This window comes from Anguilla rostrata, chromosome 4 (assembly GCF_018555375.3).
Source record: "Anguilla rostrata isolate EN2019 chromosome 4, ASM1855537v3, whole genome shotgun sequence".
In the NCBI taxonomy this organism is placed as follows: Eukaryota; Metazoa; Chordata; class Actinopteri; order Anguilliformes; family Anguillidae; genus Anguilla; species Anguilla rostrata.
In genome coordinates, this window is record NC_057936.1 from 38,092,731 (window position 1) to 38,119,440 (window position 26,710).

At 36.4% G+C, this 26,710-nt stretch overlaps 1 protein-coding gene across 5 annotated transcripts in view; it reads left to right on the forward strand.

The window, feature by feature from the left end:
- Positions 1–16,474: 16,474 nt before the first annotated feature.
- LOC135253356 (uncharacterized) overlaps positions 16,475–26,710 on the forward strand; it is a 73,256-nt gene continuing 63,020 nt past the window's right edge. The window contains exon 1 of one of the 5 annotated variants that reach the window (XM_064332532.1): positions 16,475–16,543. The gene's annotated coding sequence lies outside the window, so the exon portion shown is untranslated. Of the gene's footprint in view, positions 16,544–17,764; positions 17,929–25,690; positions 25,796–26,710 lie in introns of those variants that run through there. The other 4 variants (XM_064332534.1, XM_064332530.1, XM_064332526.1 and 1 more) reach the window with 4 other exon arrangements.

Below are 26,710 nucleotides of genomic sequence, written 5' to 3' on the forward strand. Positions count from 1 at the left end.
AAACAGCAGCCCTCCCAGAATTTTTACGCACTACAGTCTCTAGCATTTACAGAGAATGGTGCAATAAACAAAAAAATCCAAAGAGCGGCTTTTCTATGGCTTAGAACACCTTGTTAATGAGAGAGGTCAGGGGACAATGGGCAGACTTGTTCAAGCAAACAGAAATGCAATAAATATTCAAATAACAGCTTATTTTACAATAGTGGTGTGCATAAAGGCATATTGGAATGCACTACATGTCGTACCTTGAAGCAGATGGGCTACAGCAGCAGAAGACCACGCCGAGTTCCACTTCTCTCAGCTGAGAACTGGAAGATGGGGCTATAGTGGGGAGGAACTGAGTGATGTTATGAAGTCAGCATGGGCCAAAATCCCTAAGAAATAATTACAGCACCTTGTTGAAACTATGCTGCAAAGAATCACAGCAGTTTTTATACTGGCCATAAGGAGTAAACGTTGTTCTTTGTGACATGGCGCACTATCCTGCTGGAAGTATCCTTTTGAAAAAGGGTAGAATGTGGCCACATTTTGGTTTCACCATGTAGACATTACAGCACTTTTTATAAATAGTCCCCCTATTTCAGGGCATCATAACTTATGGGACAAATGGCATAAGAGGGGTTTCTGAATAGTCAAGTGTGTCCAATTTCTTCCTTCATGCAGGTATAAGACAGCTTTAAGTATCTAGCATTGATTTTAGGCTTTTGATTGCCTTCGGACTCTGTTATTGGTGTTTGCAACATGAGAAGTCATGAAAATGAAAGTCAAGGAATCCATTATGAGGCTGAGAAATATTTACAGCAGGCTTGAGTACAAAAACAATATGTGTACTATGTGTAATTAAGGTTAATTGAACAATTACTTCAATATTCTACGTGAAATGAAATTCATACAACCTCTGCTGGGAACTGAAACAAGACATATTTCTTTAAATTTTAATGCACAATTAGTTTTTATTTTCTTGTAACATATTGAATTTAACATATAGAACAAAGTAACAAAAAAAAATGTGCATGTGTAGAAGTTTTATGAAAATTAACAAAACGTGTACATTTGACCAGGAGTGCACAAGCTTTTGCAAACCACTGTATACAGTTAAAAGCCATGTTACCTAGTTGTGCTACTGTTGAGCTTGCAGGCAGCTAGCGACTTCAAAAAACTGAACCAAGAAAAAAACAACACACAAATGAAACAATTAAGCAGGCAAGAGTGCTTAAAATTTAACTTCACACTATCTGCGGTATTACTTATTAAAATAAAAATTACATGAATTAAATTAATCTTTTAGCATTTATGATTAATAATAAGACACGTCTTATGGAAGAATAATCTTCCGAGTAAACAAGTAAAAAACTCCAATAAAAATGTTCTAAACAAATACCTCAATGTCATCCAGAAAAGTTTTTTAGAAGTCACTGGTCAACACATCATTCCCTGGATATTTATTCCCATTTAGTTTACAGATACCCTTCTTAATTGCAGTAACAGAAATGTCTGTGTAACATAAATTGGAATTCTCCATCAATATACAATGTACAGTCTTTAAGAGCAGGCGTATCACTGATTGGACATTCATCACTGGTATAAAAATGACCATAGAATTCCAATGCATATTTTGAATTATCTTTTGCGTTCTCATTTTCTGTACCATCTGTCTTAGGTTTGAAAAAGAGAAGAGTATTTAATATTCTTTCTAAATTAAAAAAAAAAATTTATACATGCTTTCTCTGTACTTAAATGTTGAGAATATATCTGTGTTATCTGTTGCTGGTAATAATGCTAACATTATGGATGATAATAACAGATATACCACTCAAGCAGAAAAGCTGCTAGATAGCATTGACTTACCAAGATATGCATTGGGGTGATGTGACATAAACTGTAATAATGATCAACATAGTAAAGATCTATGTTTTATGTACAGTAATATTTGTGGAATCTGTCAATGCTTCTAGAAAGTTATTTTGTAAACCAAAGAATAAGGTGCATAATATTAAACCTCACTGGAATGACTATGTGGCTGAGTTACATGCTGCAGCTAGAGACACATTTAAAAGTTAGGCACAGTTAGGAAGAATTAGACAAGGGCCCTTGTTTGAGCTTAAAAAAAACTAGTGCAAGATTTAAATCTTCTCTTCACTGTATTAAAAAAATAAGGATACGATGAGGGCTAACTCACTTGCCAGGAAGTTGTGAAATAATAGTTCCTATGATGTGAAAGTAGTCAGAGTTGTGGTGACAGCATTATTATGATTTGTTCAACTATGTGTTAAAAGTAATACATATATGGGTGAAAATGTTGACTAGGCTGAGAACATGGTAGTTAGGCCAGAGGAGGTCCTTCATGCTCTGTTGAGGCTTGATGACAACAAGGTATGTGGAATGGACCTTATTACTACAGAACCCCGAAAACATGCTAGCCAAAAACTTATTCCATGTCTTGCTTTTTGTTTTACTGGTTTTTCCAGTTCATGGTATCCTACCAGATTATATTCGTGTTACTTCTGCCTGTACTTAAAGACACGACTGCTAAATTAAATAGCTCCGAAGATGATCTACCTATTGTCTTAGCCAACATTTTTTCTAAAATATTGGAGCGGGTCTTGCTGGGCAGGCTTGAATTGTACATTCTTACCACTGACAATCACTTTGCTTTTAAAAGAATATAAGAAATGTGTATATTTGCTCTGAAGAAAATATTAGCTAAATATCGAAGACAAAATTCTAGTGTTTAAGTGTTTTATTGATGCTTCTAAAGCATTTGATAGAATATATCATGGGAAATTATCACACAAAATGTGTCATAGACACATACCTAAATATATATTAAGAATCTTAATTTTCTGATATGCTCATTAGACCATGCAGGTAAATTCTTTTTTGCCCTTATAGTGCTGGTCTCCAACAGTTATTGAAGATATGTTCCCAGTATGGTGAAGATTTTGACATAATGTATAATGCCAAAAAGAGCAATATTATGATTGTTAGATGTAAAGGGGACAGGAAATTAGTATCTGAAGAAAAACAAAAAAAACGTTTTCAATGTACAAAAATGCCAAGTTACTCATACATACAAAGCACCATCTATAAGTCATTCAGACTTGCAAATCTAGGCCTGCGACTAAAAGTACTGATATCAAAAATAAGTTACAAGAAATAATATTGGTTATCTTAGCTCACAAATTTAACATGGCATATTCCAAAGCAATGCTGCTACCCAATTTTCCCTAAATTATTTTAAAAGCTACCCAACCTGGGCCCCAAGGTTGGGTAGCTTTTGTATAAAAATCTGTTCTTCTATCAAGAAGTCTTCCCCCACCCTATAGGAACTGCTATCACTGTTTATAGCTGCAACTCAGCCAGCTCAGTAATTCACCTGCATTTATTTCAATCTGGAAAAATGAATTCACTACAGCATGCATGCTCTCTAGCTGACATTAAGTGTAACCACCTTTGTAACAGAGCTAACAAAGTTGCTATCTACTTTGACAAGGTTATGAACTTCATAAAAAAGTCATTCACTTTACAAGTATATTAGCTAGCTATGATAGACTTATGGCCTGCTAATGTTACATATTCCATGCGCAATTCTGTGTTTACATCCCAATTCTAACTAAATTTCCAGGGGAGTATTAAAGGAAGCAGGATTACTGAGGTAGCTGGATAACTGGAGTAAAACCCATAATAGCTCTTTTTCAGTCCATGTTGCAGATTTGGGAGGGTTTTTAGTTTTACTCAGTGCAGTTATCCAGCAAACTCAATAATTCTGCTTCATGAAACAGAGCCTAGAATAGCTAAATATTAAACTAGGAAAAACACAAAATGGCAGGGGCTCTACCATAGGATGTTCCCACCCGCTATGGGGTGCACTCAGTGTAAAGACCGTTATAACACTGCCTACTTACTGTTACCAACCATCCATCCATCCATCCATCCATTATCTATACCCGCTTATTCTGAGCAGGGTCGTTGGGGGTGCTGGAGCCTATCCCAGCATGCATTGGGCGAGAGGCAGGAATACACTGTGGACAGGCCGCCAACCTATCACAGGGCACACACACCATTCACTCATACACTTATACCAATGGGCAATTTAGAATCTCCAATTCGCCTACCTGCATGTCTTTGGACTGTGGGAGGAAACCGGAGCACCCGGAGGAAACCCACGCGGACACAGGGAGAACATGTAAACTCCACAGAGAAAGGCCCCAAGCCGAGATTCAAACCCAAGACCTTCTTGCTGTGAGGCAACGTGAAAATTTCTATATCTCCGAGCACCTTACCTTTTTGCTTTACATTTTGCTTGTAGCACTCGAGGGTGTGTCCTCAACGGAGGTTTGGGTGGGCTTGAGGAAAAAGGAGGTGTGAGTGAGGTTTACAAACACAGAATCTACAAGGTCTGCAAAATCCTACATAGCATACCTTGAAATAGTTATATTAAATAGTTATTGCTGCACAGCTCATTACATTGTGGGTTTTAACTGGACATTATAGCATATTCAAACTGAATGGCATTGAAAAAATCACATTTTATTGTTCTACAATGATTTAGAAACAATTGCACATTTTCATAATGTCCTGTAATAAAGATATTGAACAAAGACATGAAAATACAAATAGAAAAAAAAAAGCCAAATGTTAAATCATTAAATGGAGCAGTGGTGCTACCATGTGTGGCCTGCACAGCCAATAATATATTCCAAGGCATGGAAGCTATAAGCATCTAGAATTCTGCAGGACTGATGCCACTATTCCATGGTTATCTCACACTTATTGCAGAGCCACCAGAATCCTTAACTGTTTTTTTCCCTACACAACTGTTTTTCCTACCTGTAACATCATAATTAGGAAGGCTGATGTCAGAATAATCAATTCTGAAAGTCAGGGACAGTCAGGTTCAAATTTCATTTCCAAGCTAACACATTGTGAAACCCGAATTTGGTTATTTGATGAAAATGTGAACTGTGATTGTCCATCTTCAACGATATTAGGTCCATAATCAAATTCAGGATTATCATAAATTCTCACTGACCCAGCATCAGTTTCTTTATTTTCATTGTTGACTTTTTCTGAACAGGTGCAGATTTCAAAGAAAGTCAGAAAAACAGGAATGAAAGCAATTCCATGCACTGCCCCAAACAAGATGAACAGGAACAGGATTTTGAAGAAGGTTCTGAATATGTAAAGCCGCGTTTCCACCAAAAGTACCTTTTAAAGGAACTTTTAGTCCCAGGAACTACTTTTCAAGGAACTAAAAGGTTCCTTCAGCCCATTGTTGTCTGCGTTTCCACCGCGGTTTAAAGTCCCGCAAAGATTAGGCAAATTAGCCCACTGACGTATGAAAAAGCGACGTTATCGTCGGTCCATCTGTCCTTTGATTTCTTCTGTAACCCCTTACTACCACCGAAGTAGCCTACATTATTTTCTAATAACCGGGACAGTCCGGAGGGGTTTATTCCACTTATATACAACGGGCTACCAACAATGACTGTATATGGTTACTTTTGTATTTATTAATTTTTATCGATTTAATCACCTGGAATTGAAATATTCTTCTGCAGCCGTTTGGGCATATTTTACCATTGTCAAGCAAAACTGTCGTTGGTAGTTGAACTTGGACCGGTGTTATGCAACAAATAGGATATAACAGGCCAATAGTCAGATTGTAACTGTTTTATATATCCTCTCAAACACATTCATTATGTTTTTATGCGAACATTCGCTTTCATGTGAATGAATAGGGCGATATAGCTCAGGAGGTAAGACCGATTGTCTGGCAGTCGGAGGGTTGCCGGTTCAAACCCCGCCCTGGGCATGTCGAAGTGTCCTTGAGCAAGACACCTAACCCCTAACCTCTAACTGCTCTGGCGAATGAGAGGCATCAATTGTAAAGCGCTTTGGATAAAAGCGCTATATAAATGCAGTCCATTTACCATTCATGTCTTGACATCCGAGGCGACAGAATGCATTCACATTTCCAATATAACTGGCAACAACAGCAGAGAACATGCACATGTTGTAAACAATTTGCTGTTTCATTACTTTCTCATCGTCAATTCCATATAGGCTAATCGCAAAATGACAAGAATAGAATGAAAACTCGGACTTGCGTGAAAATTTAAATTAGCAGTGGTACAGCCACCGTTTGCTTTCCTTCGAAGTTACTGCTAGCCGAGCAGCGAAGTGTGCCCTCCAGATGCGAACCATGCACCATGAATTAGTCCATAGTCTTCCTGGTCTTTTTGTGGAATTGAAGAATGGCAGAGTAAAATTACGGCAGTCTGAAAAAGCTAAAGGGACGATTACTAGAATTAACCTGTTATTTTACCCTGACAAAAAGTGTGGAAGGTGATTTCCAATTCTTATTATTATCAGAACAATTTGCTGCAACCGCTCTTCGCTTATTCAACATGTTCTTTTCTTTATCACCATCATCTGTATTTATCGTCTGGATAAAAAACCGGGAGGCATAAATCTTGTCATTGGTGAAGTTAACATCTTGCTGAAGTTTTTTCTAAAAATCCATGTAAATGGGATTTAAATTCTGTTTCATTATTTATCTTACATATGGATTGTACATACTCTTCATAAACATTTAGTGAAGACACAAATAAGCTTCAGTCAACAAATGGTAGACTTTGAAATATTTCCAAACTTGAGTAGAGAGCTGCTCGTTCTGTTTTGCTCCAATATTGACATTCACCATTTAAAATCACGGTAACACTTGGACCATATGTACTCAAGTACAACTTTTCATCACTGTAACACTTAATAACATAAGAATTTCCATTCTGTCCATTCTGGACTATGTCATACCGGGACTTTCATTTAGATGCACAGTTAAATGTGTTCATGCATATGTATACCTGGAGTGAACATGCTAAAACAGGGTGGACCTTATGCAAATCAGGCAAATTAAGTATTCTGTCTAATTTACTAAACCTAAAGTGTGTGGACACCTGACATCCAACATCTCTTCCAATATTATGGGCATCAATATGGAGTCAGTCCACCTTTTGCTGCTATAACAACATCCACTCTTCTGGGAAGGCTTTATACTAGATGTTGGAGCATTGCTGGTGGGGTTTTCTTCCATTCAGCCAGAAGAGCATTAGTAAAGTCGGACACTGATTGGGCGATTACGCCTGACTTGCAGTTAGCTTTCGAACTGATCCCAAATGTGTTGGATGGGGTTGAGGTCAGGGCTCTGTGCAGACCAGTCAAAGTCTTCCACATTGTTCTCAACAAAACTCTTTCTATAAGGACTTAATTGTGTGCCCGGGGGCATTGTCATACTGAAACAGAAAAGGGCCTTCCCAAAACTGTTGGGAAGTACAGAACGGTCTAGAAGATTACATTAACATTTTCCTTCACTGGAACTAAGGGGCCTAGCCCAAACCAAGAAAAACAGCCCCAGACCTAGGGGTGTCCAGATACATTTGGTTTGTATGTGCTGCTGTCAGTTGGGCATCTTCAGATACCTTTGCTAGGTTTTAGCAAGTGAATGCTGCATCACCTCACAGAGTGGGCTCAGCTGTACTTAGCACAGCTCTCCCAACCCAACCCTAAGTTTGTGGCTAAGGTTTGGTTCTAAAATAATGAAGTTTGGAAAAAAAATGTTTTCTGTTTGTTTATTTCCTACCTTGTCTTAAGGGAACCAACATACTCTGGTATTGTCACCCATTACATTTTACATTAGAGGCATTTAGCAGACGCTCTTATCCAGAGCGACTTACACAACTTTTTACATAGCATTTTACATTGTATCCATTTATACAGCTGGATATATATACTGAAACAATGCAGGTTAAGTACCTTGCTCAAGGGTACAACGGCAGTGTCCTTACCCGGGAATCGAACCTGCGACCTTTCGGTTACAAGCCCAGTTCCTTACCCACTGTGCTACACTCCGTCCTACACTCTGATACACCCTCACCCCATTAAAATAAATCTATCAATCAGACAAATATGTATTTGTATAGCACTTTTCATACAAGTCAAATGTAACACAAAGTGCTTAACACAATACAACAACCCCCCCCCACCCCGATTCCATACTCAAAGCAATGATTTTGTAAATTAATAAAACACTCAATAATAACAGCATTCAATAAAACAGGAACTGAGGAAACGCTGTCATAAAAAACAGATAAATGCATAAAACTCAATTAAAAGCCAGACTAAAAAGGTAGGTCTTGAGTTTACTTTTAAAAATATCGACATTCTCTGCAGCCCTCAGGTCTTCAGGAAGGCTGTTCCAGAGGTGTGGACCATAGTAATAAAAGGATGCCTCACCTTGGGTTTTTGTTCTGACTTCAGGGATGATTAAAAGGCCACTACCAGAAGACCTGAGGGTTCTAAGAGGATTTGTAAGCTAAAAGCATATCTGATAAATAGATGGGACCAAGACCATTAAGAGCTTTATAAACCAATAAAAGGACCTTAAAATAAATTCTGAAGCAAACTGGTAGCCAGTGCAGAGACTTTAAAATTGGTGTAATGTGTGCTCTCTTTCTGGTCCTAGTCAATACATGTGCAGCTGAGTTTTGCAGTACTTGTAATTGAGTTATATTCTTTTTAGGGAGACCAGGAAGTAGAGCATTACAGTAGTCAATTCTGCAGGTAATAAAGGCGTGCATTAATGTCTCTGTGTTGGCTCGACAGAGAAATGGTCGCACTCTGGCAATGTTCTTAAGATGGTAGAATGCATTCTTAGTTATGTTTCTAATGTGAGGTACAAAACTAAGATTTGAATCAAAGATAACTCCTAGGTTATTAGAATGTGCCTAGCATAGTCCCCATATGAAATAGAACAAAGGTTACTCACGTGGCCACGGTTCTATGAACTATGCTAGTCCAGCTGTCGATTTCTTTATAACCTCAGCAAGTCTAGATGAAGTAATGTGGTGTGTTCCGATATTTATAAGAGTTGGAGAATGCACCACACCTGTTGCACAAAGTACTCTGATCTGAAATTTAATCTTGATTCATCCTGCCACCATCCCATTAGTATGTTAGCATGGTCCCTCAGTTCATGCATAGATCGGTGGTTACATGAGAAACCTTCGTTCTCCTTACGTGTCAGTTCGGTCTGTAATAGTGACTATTTCCTATTTCCAGTTTACCTGATAACAGTGGTAAATCACCAGCAGCCAAATATCACCAGCAGCTATACCATCCTATACTTTTCTGCTTACAAATGGCTGAATCAATATGTGGGCTTGGTTAGCACTGACCCAAGACAACTAAGTTGGTGGGCCAGTTCGGGGTGGTCTTCCCTTTGAAACAATCACATCCCAACGCCCCAGTGCAATGACTGGTGCATTGGGCTGATGCTGTACAAGCTGTTTTGGAAATGCTTGTAGTTAATTTTCTGCTTTAGACCATGAAACCTTTAAACCCTTGTACCATTACATTACATTACATTACAGGCATTTAGCAGACGCTCTTATCCAGAGCGACGTACAACAAGTGCATCAGTTCAAAGTGCAGAGGTGCAGAAAAACACACTAGAGTGACGTAAAGATCATAGTGCCAGAAGTGACCACATAGATCAGGACTTCAACCCTGTAGGATAACCTGTTCAGAAAATAAACAAAACAATCATGTCAAGTACAAAACTAGCACTGAAATCACATTTGCCTAATCAGAATCGAACAAAACAATCCTGCCAAATACAAAACTAACGAGATCGCATTAGCCTAACTAGGTACATTGAGCTAAACTAGAGGGTAGGGAGGGGTGGGGAGAGGTGCAGCCTGAAGAGATGAGTCTTTAGTCTGCGCTTGAAGGTAGTCAGATTCTCTGCTGTTCTTGTGTGTAGTGTGAATCCAGCATTTGCCTTTTGCTCATCAGAGAGTGTTTAAAGAGCTAGTTATGGTAGGTGGCCATCTCGCTAAAGTAGACTAGGCCTATTTATCTCCAATTTTAGCCAATTTTGGAAGTGGCAGTCCTTTGGACACCTGCAATGCGGCATTCTCGATGTCATACAATTGAAGCAGATCTTAGCTTTATCAAACACAGCAAGTTGAAGCCAAATTTGTGTTCGTACACCAGTGTCTTAATTTTAAATGGAAGTGTTTTTAACGGGCTATTGTACGCAACAGACCTACTAATTGTTTGTATGTTGATAGAGGATATATAGAGCTAGCTAACATGAAATTAGAAATGTGGCATTGTAGGGTAGGCCTAGCTAGTAGCATAATTTAAAAAGTATTGAACAGTAGAAATAGCAGAGTGGTCCATTCAATAGTCACTTTTTAAGAAAATCGATATAGCTGCCGTGAAGAAGTCATTATCTTGTGCCAGTTTCTATACAACTGGTAACCTTACCTACTGGACTGAATTGCAATGCTTATTTTAGTTCTTAATTTCACAGCCGTCTGTGCTAACGTTATACACTTGGCCTGTCATCTCATTAGCAAGGTAGGTAACATTAAACTCGGTCAAAATGCCGAAAGCGGAACTGAAATATAAATGATTTTACAGATGCAAAAGCAATAATTAAAACTGCGAGATAAGTAATTGGGTGGTTCTTAGACTACAAGCACTTTCATGTCCTTTTTAAAAATACATATAATTTTGTACAATTCCCTCTCTCTTTGTTAAATTAGCAATAAAACAATCTTAGAAACTTTTTACCATGTGTCCATTCAACAATGAAAATAAAGTGTAAAAATATAATTTATATGAAAACATTTAATGTTCCTGAACAAAGTAATACTCAAATAATAAAAAAACATTTTAGTATTTAATGTGAGACAGTCAATATTATTTTTTACACAAAATATAGTTGTCACACAGTATCACCGTCATTTCCACCACAGCAATGTAATTTTCCTTTAAAAAGTCTGTATGAGAGATTGTTTAGGTGGTTGCTAAAGAACTAGACAGTGGCAACAGAGCACATGTCTGATATGGAGGAGATGTACATTTTCATGTACAGCTATTGAAGAAAACAGCTGGAACAGACAATATTTTTATTGTATGTCATTTCCAAACATGCTGTACCTTCATGGAAGTTTGTAAGAGGATAGATTTTTAAAGTTAAATAAGTGTATTTTGCATGCATCATATGCTAGCTATCAAATCAAAGCTAATATGTCAAGCTACCTTGAAGTTTTTCACAAAATACTGTAGAAATGTCATTTCCACCACAGTCATTTCCACCACACTTCCCTCTGTGGTGGAAAAGACAAGAGTGTGGTGGAAATGAGAAAGGCATTGTGTTAACACATAAACCGAGCTATCTATGTTGATAGGGCACAAATATGGATTGTAAAAATAGATATGTGTAATACTATGTTTATATATTAATTAAATCCAGAAACTGCAATGTTTCAGCCATGGGAGGAAGCTTGCCCTCAACCAGCACATCACATCCTAATACATCCCACAATTTAGGTCTGCAGCACATTCCGGACTTACACTTATAGGTCAGTGGTGTGCCGTCAATTATGACGGAGATGTGTACCCGGGCATCATTCAAGATATTGATGGTTACAGTGGTGCTCTTGTTAAAACAATGAGCTGCATAGGTAACAATTGGTCCATAGGTAACAATCGATTCTATTGGCCAGAGAGAGATGACATCATCTGGTACCAATCCGTGAAAGTAATAGGACTGATCCCTGAGCAGTGACCAAACGGCACAAGGAGATTGCAGTGTCAGTCTGGAAAGAATTTTGTCAAACTTTTGATTAGATTTGGCCTTTAATCACATTCAGACATTCACACACACATGTGCTGCACGTACATACACGCACATGCACACACACATTATGTGCAGCCACACAACTGTTTATAATGGGCCAGACTAGAGTGCCCAGAATGCTTAAGTCCAAAGATGTACATCATTTTGAATCATCTTCTGCATAATGGAAGACTGGGATACATGCACACACACACACACACACACACACACACATTTTACGCACACTATGCTTTGAAAGTATGAGGTACATTTCCACTGGGCGTTGTTAAAGTTCTATACAGTAACTCATACACAACTGTTCATCTAAGAGACCAATTCAAATTTTTAAAATATACATCCAACTCTCACAATTATTTGATGCAATTTTGATGTATCATTGCTTATGTACATTTTTGCCTTGCCATTATTTTGCATTGTAAAAACAGTTTTGTCTCACGACAATTCAACAAAAATGTTTCAAATAAATGTTTCTACTGTTTTCAATTTAATATTTTCTACATCCGTGTTCATTAATTGTCATTTCCGCAACACAATGTCATTTCCACAGCACCCTGTCATTTCCATCACCGCACACATTTTTTGAAAATATTCAAAAAGTTACGACCATACATTAAACATTTCTCCACAATTTTGGAGATCATACTCTACTTAATGCAATAATACAATTTATTTATTTCAAAACAGTATCTACCCAAGCCAACATTATATTTCAGATTGTGGTGGATGTACGTTAAGTCGTTTGGTCCTTGTGACATTTAATAAATTTAATTCGCAAATGTATAATAATTGTAAAAAGGTATCAACTGGCAAAACTAGTTATGAAAATAGTCATATATTATTATGGGGTGACATATGTCATACTATTTTTAAATAATAGTCATATATTTAGTTGTGGTGGAAATGACATTTGTTCATTACGGGTCAGAAAAAATGTCAAAAATGACCAAATTATCTTGTGATGGCAGCGCGTCCTCTCTTGGACCTTAAAACTAGACAAATTAGATAAACTTATGAGACTGTGGTAAGTGTGATTTGAACATGTTTTTTAATAAGTTCACAAGGACAAAAGTGTTCCTAGTTGAAGAAACCCCCAATTACGAGATCTTTTCTCATAATTACGAGATCCTGATCTCGTAATTACGCGATAAGGTGTCTTTTTGCGCGCGCGCGTGTGTGTGTGTGAAAGCAATCCGCTTCCGTAGCAGCTGGGTTATTTCATAAGACTTTAAGAAATGAATCCAGCCATAAATTGACTCTCTGTCGATTGACTTCATCTTCCTTTAAATAGCAATATAGTCTTATTGCCTGAGCACTTTCGACAGCATTATTTTCATTCAGTTTCACTCCACCGACTGCTGAGCCAAGAAAATACACTTCTGATTGGTTCCTATAATTTGGAAATGTGATGCTGGTTTGTTCCATTTCGTCGTTATTGTTTATCCATAATTTCTAATATTGCATTCGAGACGTACCTGCGATTTCATTTGGCGCAAATATCAGAAAACCTCTTTGTCCCCAAATCAGTTTTCACAGGGACATTGCGGATTGCTTCGTCAAAAACGATCATTTTGGTTCCATATGTCAATTGTGATATTTTTTTATATTTTTCATCTATAACTTCTACAGTTTCATAAAATGAACAAACTAAATGTATATAATCGTTATAAATACGATTATAACGAAATACGTTATAAACACACAAATACAAGGTTTTTTTGTATTATGACTTTTCTTTTCTTTTCTTTTTAAAATATGCAAATGAGCTATTTGCATAAAAGGTATTCAATATTTGGGCTCAACAGATAAAATCTGCACTGATTTTTTTTTTTTTAAATGTGATCAATAACTCAATAGTTAGGGCTTGTCAGAGGCTTTTGTCAAAATATTGTTTTTTAATTAATTATTCCAAAAACAATATGTACACGCAGAAAAAAACGTTTTTTTCAACCTTTTTTTACTGATAAAATGCCACATAAAATGAAAATGACAAAATATATTTTAAAAAAGCCTCTGACACGCCCTAGCTGTAACATTTGAGAAGCAGTATGTAAAATGATGTAGCTGTATCTATTGTTAAAGTTGAGATAAATTGAATACCCTATGGGCAATATACAGTTTTCAGGAAATGGCTGTTGAAGATTTGCTAAAGTAAATGAAATCGAAGAGTTCTGCTTGTCTGTCGTCCATCCTCACAGTGACAGCAAAGGAAATAGCCACATATGGTCATACTGGCTATACACTGTAAACAAATAAAAAAGGTTCTATATGGAACCAACACATATACGTGTGCCATTTTAAAAAACAGAACCATTTAAGAATTTTTTTGGGGGCCATATATACACATTTCTATTGAACCCGTTTTGGTTCCATATAGAACCTTTTTTTACAGTGTGTAATGTAGGCTAATGCTTTGGTCTTCTTAAATCATAAAGTGAAAACATCATATGGATACTGGTCTATTAAGCGCGCTATTGCAGCTCGGTTAAAAACATCAGATTTCTAGGAAACTGACTTATTTACCCGAAACGCTGAATTCTTACTTCATCGAGGCTATACATGTCACAGTGACTTACGTATAACAATGGAGAAGCGCAGAGACAGTTTCTTTGAAAAACAGGACCACGCGCGGGAGGGGCTATGCGCTCTGTAACATTGGATTATGTAATAATACCGGATAATGTAATAACTTTTCATACTGTAATATCTTTTTCATTTAGAAAGACTTTATAATGTAAAACCGGATAATGTAACAACTTGCCAGATAATGTAATACATATGTTACACGGATAACGTAATAACTTATTCCGGATAATGTCATTTATTCTTATTACATTATCCAGTGGTTGTTACATTATCCGGTGAGTAAAACTTTTTGGATGAATAACGTAACAACTTCACCGGATAACATCCTTTTCAATAAGGCAGGGCTGCCCAATCCTGTTCCCATAGATATATCATAGGATTTTATTTCAACCCAAATTTCTCGCACGTGATTTTACTCATTAGAAGCTCAATGAGATCTCTAGGCTTTGAATGAGGTGTTGGAATGAAACCTGCAGGACAAGGAACTGGATCGGGCAGCAGACCGCCAGGAACTGGATCGGGCAGCCCTGCACAAAGGCATTGTGTTCAGCACATTGTGTTGCAAATTTGTATGAAATGTGCTCTATAAATAAAAACTGATTGATTGATAAAGTTGTGGTGATTTCGCTGCAACGTTGTTAAACAATAATAGACAACCTGAGATACAACAAGAAGACATCGAGCACTTACTATTTATTTAGCAGACGCTTTTATCCAAAGCGACGTACAAAAGTGCATATCATGGTCATAAGCACCTCTGTCTTATGATAGTGAAGATGTCCTGATTGCTCAAATCAGTAATTTATGCTTTTTGTTACTTTTTTATGAATCCGAAGGCTCCAAAACCCATCACTTTTACAGCCAAAATGAATTCTAGCAGTATACAAATTTTACGGTAACAACCACTGGATAATGTAATAAGAAAAAATTACATTATCCCGAAAAAGTTATTGCGTTATCCGTGTAACAACATATTTATTACATTAGCTGGCAAGTTGTTACATTATATATTTTTTATTACATTATAAAGTCCTTCTAAATGAAAAAGTCATTACATTATGAAAAGTTACTGCATTATCCGGTATTATTTCATTATCCGGTGTTACAGAGCGCATAGCTCCTCCCGCGCATGTTCCTGTTCTTCACAGAAACTGTCTCTGCACTTCTCCATTGTTATACCGTGGGCTCCAGAATTATTGGCACCCTTGATAAATATGCAAAAGCTCCCGATTCTTGGTTTTGTTTATTGTGCTCAGTAAGGACTGTCTTCGTGCCACCCTACCAAAGAGTTAGTTGGTTTGGAGGTGCCATTTCATGTTTTTTTTTAGGCTTGTTGACGGCTAGAAATAAACCAATCTCTACAATTCTTAAACAGTGATCTTTGGATTATTAATGGCCTCCCTCACCATCCGTGGGGACAACATGCACTTGATTTTTCTTCTTGGCAAATTTGCAACCATTCCATATGTTTTACACGTTCTTAGTATTGCCTTAAAGTGCTAAGTGGTATGTTTAACCGTTTGTCTTTTTTTGTACCCATTACCAGACTTGTGACGATAAATTACCATTCGGTCTCTTCTGAATTGACAGTTATTTGGCTTTTCCCATGCTGATGGATGAAAGGGATTTTGTATGCTTGTTACCTCATTTTTATTCTCTCGTGAAACTTGAAGTGATGGAATGACACAATAGTTCCTTTAGACTGAGGTGAACTAAATTAAGTAAAATTTATTGCCAATTTAATTTTGTTTGATTTTACTTACAATAATTGTTAGGGGTGCCAATAATTATGGCACCTATGATTTTCAGAAAAAAAATAGATTACTTAATAAAAAACATTGAAGCATGAGAGTAAATGTATTGAAATAAAAGTATATAGTTTTCCCATATGTTTGAACATAACATATAGATTATTATCTGTGTAATTTATTATACGCAGCTTTTTTTCTACATTTTTATTAAGGGTGCTAATAATTCTGGAGCCCACTGTAAGTCACTGTGACATATATAGCCTTGAGGAAGTGAGAATTCAGCGTTTCCTAGAAAGCCAACGTTTTTAACGGAGCTGCAAAAGCACATGTTCAAGCTGAGACAGCTTGGGCAATTGCAGAACACGCAATTTCGTCTACTTTGAAGTGTAGCCTATAAAATGCTCCAACTGTTTGGAGAACATTCATTCAGAGACGTTGTTGCTCTGTGAATTCTCCTGTTCGGCCGAATAAAGGTATCTGAAGCCGAATATTCTGGGTAAGTCTGTTGAGTCTAACAGACTTACCCAAAATATTCGGTTTCAGATACCTTTATTCTCACCGACCGGGGGAAATGAGATAATTTCCACGACAGTTGTTAGTCAGGAAAGAAATATCTGTTTAAGAAAGAACTGCTGGTACCTATCAAAAGAGAAAGGCACTTCCCTGTTGTTGCACTAGGTCATGGGTGCTTGATAACAAGAAATTGAATGTTAACCAGCAATCTTGCAAGGCTTCACAATGTCCTCTCGACTCTGTAACATTTGGCTCCTCAAATCTGGACAGTAATTACTGTTAGTCATTACATCAATGGAATCCATCAGTTTTATGTCTATATTAGCATGCATCATAAGGGAGGGTAAACAGCACTCAAGGAATTTTATTGTTTTTATGGTTTTATCAGATGTAATCATAAAACAACATTGATACAATATATTTTAACAAAATGTGATGTGGCTTGTTTAGTTCCTATGAAAAAAGCAAGACTTCACAGGCAGTAGTGGGGGTGTGTTTGCAACCTGACAGTCAATCTTGATCTTTTTATGTATCTCTTATCATCTCCTGATCTTATTCTTAAAGAGTTTGGACAATATTGTGATTGGCATATTAATTTGGTAAAATCTTCCCTTAGTTGGTATAGAGTTCTCTACAAGTTATCCTTATAATGCATTGACACATGTATTATTTAAGGTGTGTTCTAGTGCAGTGCTGAAAAATCAGTTTTTGACAGATGATTATTTTAGTTTTATAAAGTTTACTGCCAGGTCATTCAGTGCTCTCGTAACAAAGCCAGGTTTTGCTGTTGCCCTTGTTCTGTGAGAGACAGCAGACACAGGTGATCTACACAGAGATTACATTTGACGTCTGTGCTATGGGGTCAGAGACTGCAGACTGTTACATTCTGAAATTTATGTTGTGTTGTGGGATTACTTTGTATTTTCTAAATAATTTATCCAGGTTTATTTTCTTTTATTTCCCTTCCTTATGTCTAGTACTTCTTTTCTGTTCTTCTTACTGGCTAGTGCTAACTGATTTCTTGTTTTATATTAGTTTCACCTATTGTTAAATATCCAGTTTGTTCTCCTCTGCATTCAAACCAGTGTTTCAGCCTATTTTGTATCTTGTTCAATCTGCACAGGTGACTTTCTGTCTCTGTCAGTCTTTAAACCTTTTTTGGTATCCTGTCCTGGTTTGTCTGTTTTTGAGTCAGATCTTTGGTTCAAAAACTAATAGTAATGCTTCCCGACTTATCTCCCTTGCGGACTTCAAAACTACGCAGAAATAGATAGAGAAAAATGATGCCAAATTTCCCCTAATAAACACAACACCCTAACAACAATTAAGATTGAACAGGTAACTTCGTAGCTCACTGACCCTGAAATGGTAAGAGGAATCTGATGCAATATACAAATGTGATTAGCATTCTAAATGCAAATACTGACCTAATCTTTGAATAATAATACAGGTTATGCAACCTTTCTTAATCCTCCAGATGATCATGTGCCTGTGTTCCTGCATTATTTTTAAAGACTGAAAGATTATATTCAAAGTATGACTTATAAAAACTTTGAAAAGCACCTTAAAACGAAAGGGGTCCAGATGGATATGAATTAGGGGTTTATCCAAAGCCGAATACCCTATTTGGAAATGCACAGGTAATTTCTTGTATAATTATAATAATAATGATAACAATGATAGCATAGATTTTAGGTTAATTCTACCTTGTTTGGAGCTAAACATAATTGAGGCTACAAATAAAAATACGAAGCTGCAGCAGTCATTTACAGTGAAGTGAAATGAAAATACACCCTCTTTCATTTTTTTGACTTCACATATTAGGACATAGAGCATTCTCATTTAGTCCTCACCAAGTCCTAATAGTAGATAAATCTAATCTCATTTAACATTTAATTTAAAAATTAAAATTAAAATTAAAACATTTAAATCTAATCTCAAGTGTCCATCCCCTACAGAAAGTGGAAAGATATGTTTTCTACAGTATTGGATACTGTACATTTTGGTTGTGTTAAACATATATCCAGGAATGTGATAAACATGGAGAATTTGTATAACGACTAAATTGGGGAGAAAATGGGAAAAAAAAAGAAAAAAAAAACATCCTGTTTTTTCTCCCTTTTCATATTTCTCAATTTCAGGCTGCAAAAAATATCCCAAGTAAAAATACATTAACCAACAGCGCTAAAAACAGAGGAAATTGTGGAAATGGCAAAACATGGGGAATGTCATGGAATCTGTGGCACCTGCGACTTCTGTGACAAACACCCAGCTTTACCAGTATATCCCAGTCACATCATGAAATCCCCATCTCTATTATTTTTCTCATCATATTGCTACATATTATTGTGGGGTTATTTTGCCTGTTTTGTAATATTGGGGGTTGTAACCCCCTTTCACCCTATATATTAAGCCCTAGGGTTGCAGTGTTTTTTACTGTAAAGCTGGTGCAAACAGATGGTTGTTCTGGCTAAGAGCACCTGTTAAAATGCTGACACTTAATGTACAGTTTGTACAGTTATCAATAGAGGGCTACATGAGGGCTACATGTGTAGAGAGTGTTTAAAGAGCTAGTTATGGTAGGTGGCCATCTCGCTAAAGTAGACTAGGCCTATTTATCTCCAATTTTAGCCAATTTTGGAAGTGGCAGTCCTTTGGACACCTGCAATGCGGCCTTCTCGATGTCATACAATTGAAGCAGATCTTAGCTTTATCAAACACAGCAAGTTGAAGCCAAATTTGTGTTCGTACACCAGTGTCTTAATTTTAAATGGAAGTGTTTTTAATGGGCTATTGTACGCAACAGACCTACTAATTGTTTGTATGTTGATAGAGGATATATAGAGCTAGCTAACATGAAATTAGAAATGTGGCATTGTAGGGTAGGCCTAGCTAGTAGCATAATTTAAAAAGTATTGAACAGTAGAAATGGCAGAGTGGTCCAACTGGCATAGTCACTTTTTAAGAAAATCGATATACCTGCCGTGAAGAAGTCATTGTCTTGCGCCAATTTCTATACAACTGGTAACCATACCTACTGGACTCAAGTGCAACGCTTATTTTAGTTCTTAATTTCACAACCGTCTGTGCTAACGTTATACACTTGGCCTGTCATCTCATTAGCAAGGTAGGTAACATTAAACTCGGTCAAAATGCCGAAAGCGGAACTGAAATATAAATGATTTTACAGATGCAAAAGCAATAATTAAAACTGCGAGATAAGTAATTGGGTGGTTCTTAGACTACAAGCACTTTCATGTCCTTTTTAAAAATACATATAATTTTGTACAATTCCCTCTCTCTTTGTTAAATTAGCAATAAAACAATCTTAGAAACTTTTTACCATGTGTTCATTCAACAATGAAAATAAAGTGTAAAAATATAATTTATATGAAAACATTTAATGTTCCTGAACAAAGTAATACTCAAATAATAAAAAAACATTTTAGTATTTAATGTGAGACAGTCAATATTATTTTTTACACAAAATATAGTTGTCACACAGTATCACCGTCATTTCCACCACAGCAATGTAATTTTCCTTTAAAAAGTCTGTATGAGAGATTGTTTAGGTGGTTGCTAAAGAACTAGACAGTGGCAACAGAGCACATGTCTGATATGGAGGAGATGTACATTTTCATGTACAGCTATTGAAGAAAACAGCTGGAACAGACAATATTTTTATTGTATGTCATTTCCAAACATGCTGTACCTTCATGGAAGTTTGTAAGAGGATAGATTTTTAAAGTTAAATAAGTGTATTTTGCATGCATCATATGCTAGCTATCAAATCAAAGCTAATATGTCAAGCTACCTTGAAGTTTTTCACAAAATACTGTAGAAATGTCATTTCCACCACAGTCATTTCCACCACACTTCCCTCTGTGGTGGAAAAGACAAGAGTGTGGTGGAAATGAGAAAGGCATTGTGTTAACACATAAACCCGAGCTATCTATGTTGATAGGGCACAAATATGGATTGTAAAAATAGATATGTGTAATACTATGTTTATATATTAATTAAATCCAGAAACTGCAATGTTTCAGCCATGGGAGGAAGCTTGCCCCTCAACCAGCACATCACATCCTAATACATCCCACAATTTAGGTCTGCAGCACATTCCGGACTTACACTTATAGGTCAGTGGTGTGCCGTCAATTATGACGGAGATGTGTACCCGGGCATCATTCAAGATATTGATGGTTACAGTGGTGCTCTTGTTAAAACAATGAGCTGCATAGGTAACAATTGGTCCATAGGTAACAATCGATTCTATTGGCCAGAGAGAGATGACATCATCTGGTACCAATCCGTGAAAGTAATAGGACTGATCCCTGAGCAGTGACCAAACGGCACAAGGAGATTGCAGTGTCAGTCTGGAAAGAATTTTGTCAAACTTTTGATTAGATTTGGCCTTTAATCACATTCAGACATTCACACACACATGTGCTGCACGTACATACACGCACATGCACACACACATTATGTGCAGCCACACAACTGTTTATAATGGGCCAGACTAGAGTGCCCAGAATGCTTAAGTCCAAAGATGTACATCATTTTGAATCATCTTCTGCATAATGGAAGACTGGGATACATGCACACACACACACACACACACACACACACACATTTTACGCACACTATGCTTTGAAAGTATGAGGTACATTTCCACTGGGCGTTGTTAAAGTTCTATACAGTAACTCATACACAACTGTTCATCTAAGAGACCAATTCAAATTTTTAAAATATACATCCAACTCTCACAATTATTTGATGCAATTTTGATGTATCATTGCTTATGTACATTTTTGCCTTGCCATTATTTTGCATTGTAAAAACAGTTTTGTCTCACGACAATTCAACAAAAATGTTTCAAATAAATGTTTCTACTGTTTTCAATTTAATATTTTCTACATCCGTGTTCATTAATTGTCATTTCCGCAACACAATGTCATTTCCACAGCACCCTGTCATTTCCATCACCGCACACATTTTTTGAAAATATTCAAAAAGTTACGACCATACATTAAACATTTCTCCACAATTTTGGAGATCATACTCTACTTAATGCAATAATACAATTTATTTATTTCAAAACAGTATCTACCCAAGCCAACATTATATTTCAGATTGTGGTGGATGTACGTTAAGTCGTTTGGTCCTTGTGACATTTAATAAATTTAATTCGCAAATGTATAATAATTGTAAAAAGGTATCAACTGGCAAAACTAGTTATGAAAATAGTCATATATTATTATGGGGTGACATATGTCATACTATTTTTAAATAATAGTCATATATTTAGTTGTGGTGGAAATGACATTTGTTCATTACGGGTCAGAAAAAATGTCAAAAATGACCAAATTATCTTGTGATGGCAGCGCGTCCTCTCTTGGACCTTAAAACTAGACAAATTAGATAAACTTATGAGACTGTGGTAAGTGTGATTTGAACATGTTTTTTAATAAGTTCACAAGGACAAAAGTGTTCCTAGTTGAAGAAACCCCCAATTACGAGATCTTTTCTCATAATTACGAGATCCTGATCTCGTAATTACGCGATAAGGTGTCTTTTTGCGCGCGCGCGTGTGTGTGTGTGAAAGCAATCCGCTTCCGTAGCAGCTGGGTTATTTCATAAGACTTTAAGAAATGAATCCAGCCATAAATTGACTCTCTGTCGATTGACTTCATCTTCCTTTAAATAGCAATATAGTCTTATTGCCTGAGCACTTTCGACAGCATTATTTTCATTCAGTTTCACTCCACCGACTGCTGAGCCAAGAAAATACACTTCTGATTGGTTCCTATAATTTGGAAATGTGATGCTGGTTTGTTCCATTTCGTCGTTATTGTTTATCCATAATTTCTAATATTGCATTCGAGACGCACCTGCGATTTCATTTGGCGCAAATATCAGAAAACCTCTTTGTCCCCAAATCAGTTTTCACAGGGACATTGCGGATTGCTTCGTCAAAAACGATCATTTTGGTTCCATATGTCAATTGTGATATTTTTTTATATTTTGCATCTATAACTTCTACAGTTTCATAAAATGAACAAACTAAATGTATATAATCGTTATAAATACGATTATAACGAAATACGTTATAAACACACAAATACAAGGTTTTTTTGTATTATGACTTTTCTTTTCTTTTCTTTTTAAAATATGCAAATGAGCTATTTGCATAAAAGGTATTCAATATTTGGGCTCAACAGATAAAATCTGCACTGATTTTTTTTTTTTAAATGTGATCAATAACTCAATAGTTAGGGCTTGTCAGAGGCTTTTGTCAAAATATTGTTTTTTAATTAATTATTCCAAAACAATATGTACACGCAGAAAAAAACGTTTTTTCAACCTTTTTTTACTGATAAAATGCCACATAAAATGAAAATGACAAAATATATTTTAAAAAAGCCTCTGACACGCCCTAGCTGTAACATTTGAGAAGCAGTATGTAAAATGATGTAGCTGTATCTATTGTTAAAGTTGAGATAAATTGAATACCCTATGGGCAATATACAGTTTTCAGGAAATGGCTGTTGAAGATTTGCTAAAGTAAATGAAATCGAAGAGTTCTGCTTGTCTGTCGTCCATCCTCACAGTGACAGCAAAGGAAATAGCCACATATGGTCATACTGGCTATACACTGTAAACAAATAAAAAAGGTTCTATATGGAACCAACACATATACGTGTGCCATTTTAAAAAACAGAACCATTTAAGAATTTTTTTGGGGGCCATATATACACATTTCTATTGAACCCGTTTTGGTTCCATATAGAACCTTTTTTTACAGTGTGTAATGTAGGCTAATGCTTTGGTCTTCTTAAATCATAAAGTGAAAACATCATATGGATACTGGTCTATTAAGCGCGCTATTGCAGCTCGGTTAAAAACATCAGATTTCTAGGAAACTGACTTATTTACCCGAAACGCTGAATTCTTACTTCCTCGAGGCTATACATGTCACAGTGACTTACGTATAACAATGCAGAAGCGCAGAGACAGTTTCTTTGAAAAACAGGACCACGCGCGGGAGGGCTATGCGCTGTGTAACACCGGATTATGTAATAATACCGGATATTGTAAAAACTATTTAATAATGTAATAACTTTTTCATTTAGATGGACTTAGATGGATGTAAAACCGGATAATGTAACAATTGTCCAGATAATGTAATAAATATGTTACACGGATAACGTAATAATTTATTCCGGATAATGTCAATTATCCAGTAGTTGTTACATTATCCGGTGAGTAAAACTTGTTGGATGAATAACGTCACAACTTCACCGGATAACATCCGTTTCAATAAGGCAGGGCTGCCCAATCCTATTCCCAGCGATCTACCATAGGTTTTTATTTCAACCATAATTTCGCGCACCTGATTTTACTAGTTAGAAGCTCAATTATATCTCTAGGCTTTGAATGAGGTGTTGGAATGAAACCTGCAGGACAAGGAACTGGATGGGGCAGCAGACCGCCAGGAACTGGATCGGGCAGCCCTGCACAAAGGCATTGTGTTCAGCACATTGTGTTGCAAATTTGTATGAAATGTGCTCTATAAATAAAAACTGATTGATTGATAAAGTTGTGGTGATTTCGCTGCAACGTTGTTAAACAATAATAGACAACCTGAGATACAACAAGAAGACATCGAGCACTTACTATTTATTTAGCAGACGCTTTTATCCAAAGCGACGTACAAAAGTGCATATCATGGTCATAAGCACCTCTGTCTTATGATAGTGAAGATGTCCTGATTGCTCAAATCAGTAATTTATGCTTTTTGTTACTTTTTTATGAATCCGAAGGCTCCAAAACCCATCACTTTTACAGCCAAAATGAATTCTAGCAGTATACAAATTTTACGGTAACAACCACTGGATAATGTAATAAGAAAAAATTACATTATCCCGAAAAAGTTATTGCGTTATCCGTGTAACAACATATTTATTACATTAGCTGGCAAGTTGTTACATTATATATTTTTTATTACATTATAAAGTCCTTCTAAATGAAAAAGTCATTACATTATGAAAAGTTACTGCATTATCCGGTATTATTTCATTATCCGGTGTTACAGAGCGCATAGCTCCTCCCGCGCATGTTCCTGTTCTTCACAGAAACTGTCTCTGCACTTCTCCATTGTTATACCGTGGGCTCCAGAATTATTGGCACCCTTGATAAATATGCAAAAGCTCCCGATTCTTGGTTTTGTTTATTGTGCTCAGTAAGGACTGTCTTCGTGCCACCCTACCAAAGAGTTAGTTGGTTTGGAGGTGCCATTTCATGTTTTTTTTTAGGCTTGATGACGGCTAGAAATAAACCAATCTCTACAATTCTTAAACAGTGATCTTTGGATTATTAATGGCCTCCCTCACCATCCGTGGGGACAACATGCACTTGATTTTTCTTCTTGGCAAATTTGCAACCATTCCATATGTTTTACACGTTCTTAGTATTGCCTTAAAGTGCTAAGTGGTATGTTTAACCGTTTGTCTTTTTTTGTACCCATTACCAGACTTGTGACGATAAATTACCATTCGGTCTCTTCTGAATTGACAGTTATTTGGCTTTTCCCATGCTGATGGATGAAAGGAATTTTGTATGCTTGTTACCTCATTTTTATTCTCTAGTGAAACTGGAAGTGATAGAATGACACAATAGTTCCTTTAGACTGAGATGAACTAAATTAAGTAAAATTGTATTGCCAATTTATTTTGTTTGGATTTTACTTACAATAATTGTTAGGGGTGCCAATAATTATGGCACCTATGATTTTCAGAAAAAAATTTGATTACTTAATACAATAACATTGAAGCATGAGAGTAAATGTATTGAAATAAAAGTATATAGTTTTCCCATATGTTTGAACATAACATATAGATTATTATCTGTGTGATTTATTATATGCAGATTTTATCTACATTTTTATTGAGGGTGCTAATAATTCTGGAGCCCACTGTAAGTCATTGTGACATATATAGCCTTGAGGAAGTGAGAATTCAGCGTTTCCTAGAAATCCAACATTTTTACCGGAACTGCAAAAGCATATGTTCAAGCTGAGATAGCTTGGGCAATTGCAGAACACGCAATTTCACCTACTTTGAAGTGTAGCCTGTAAAATACTCCAACTGTTTGGAGAACATTCATTCAGAGACGTTGTTGCTCTGTGAATTCTCCTGTTCGGCCGAATAAAGGTATCTGAAACCGAATATTCTGGGTAAGTCTGTTGAGTCTAACAGACTTACCCAAAATATTCGGTTTCAGATACCTTTATTCTCACCGACCGGGGGAAATGAGATAATTTCCACGACAGTTGTTAGTCAGGAAAGAAATATCTGTTTAAGAAAGAACTGCTGGTACCTATCAAAAGAGAAAGGCACTTCCCTGTTGTTGCACTAGGTCATGGGTGCTTGATAACAAGAAATTGAATGTTAACCAGCAATCTTGCAAGGCTTCACAATGTCCTCTCGACTCTGTAACATTTGGCTCCTCAAATCTGGACAGTAATTACTGTTAGTCATTACATCAATGGAATCCATCAGTTTTATGTCTATATTAGCATGCATCATAAGGGAGGGTAAACAGCACTCAAGGAATTTTATTGTTTTTATGGTTTTATCAGATGTAATCATAAAACAACATTGATACAATATATTTTAACAAAATGTGATGTGGCTTGTTTAGTTCCTATGAAAAAAGCAAGACTTCACAGGCAGTAGTGGGGGTGTGTTTGCAACCTGACAGTCAATCTTGATCTTTTTATGTATCTCTTATCATCTCCTGATCTTATTCTTAAAGAGTTTGGACAATATTGTGACTGGCATATTAATTTGGTAAAATCTTCCCTTAGTTGGTATAGAGTTCTCTACAAGTTATCCTTATAATGCATTGACACATGTTTAATTTAAGGTGTGTTCTAGTGCAGTGCTGAAAAATCAGTTTTTGACAGATGATTATTTTAGTTTTACAAAGTCAGGTCATTCAGTGCTCTCGTAACAAAGCCAGGTTTTGCTGTTGCCCTTGTTCTGTGAGAGACAGCAGACACAGGTGATCTACACAGAGATTACATTTGACGTCTGTGCTATGGGGTCAGAGACTGCAGACTGTTACATTCTGAAATTTATGTTGTGTT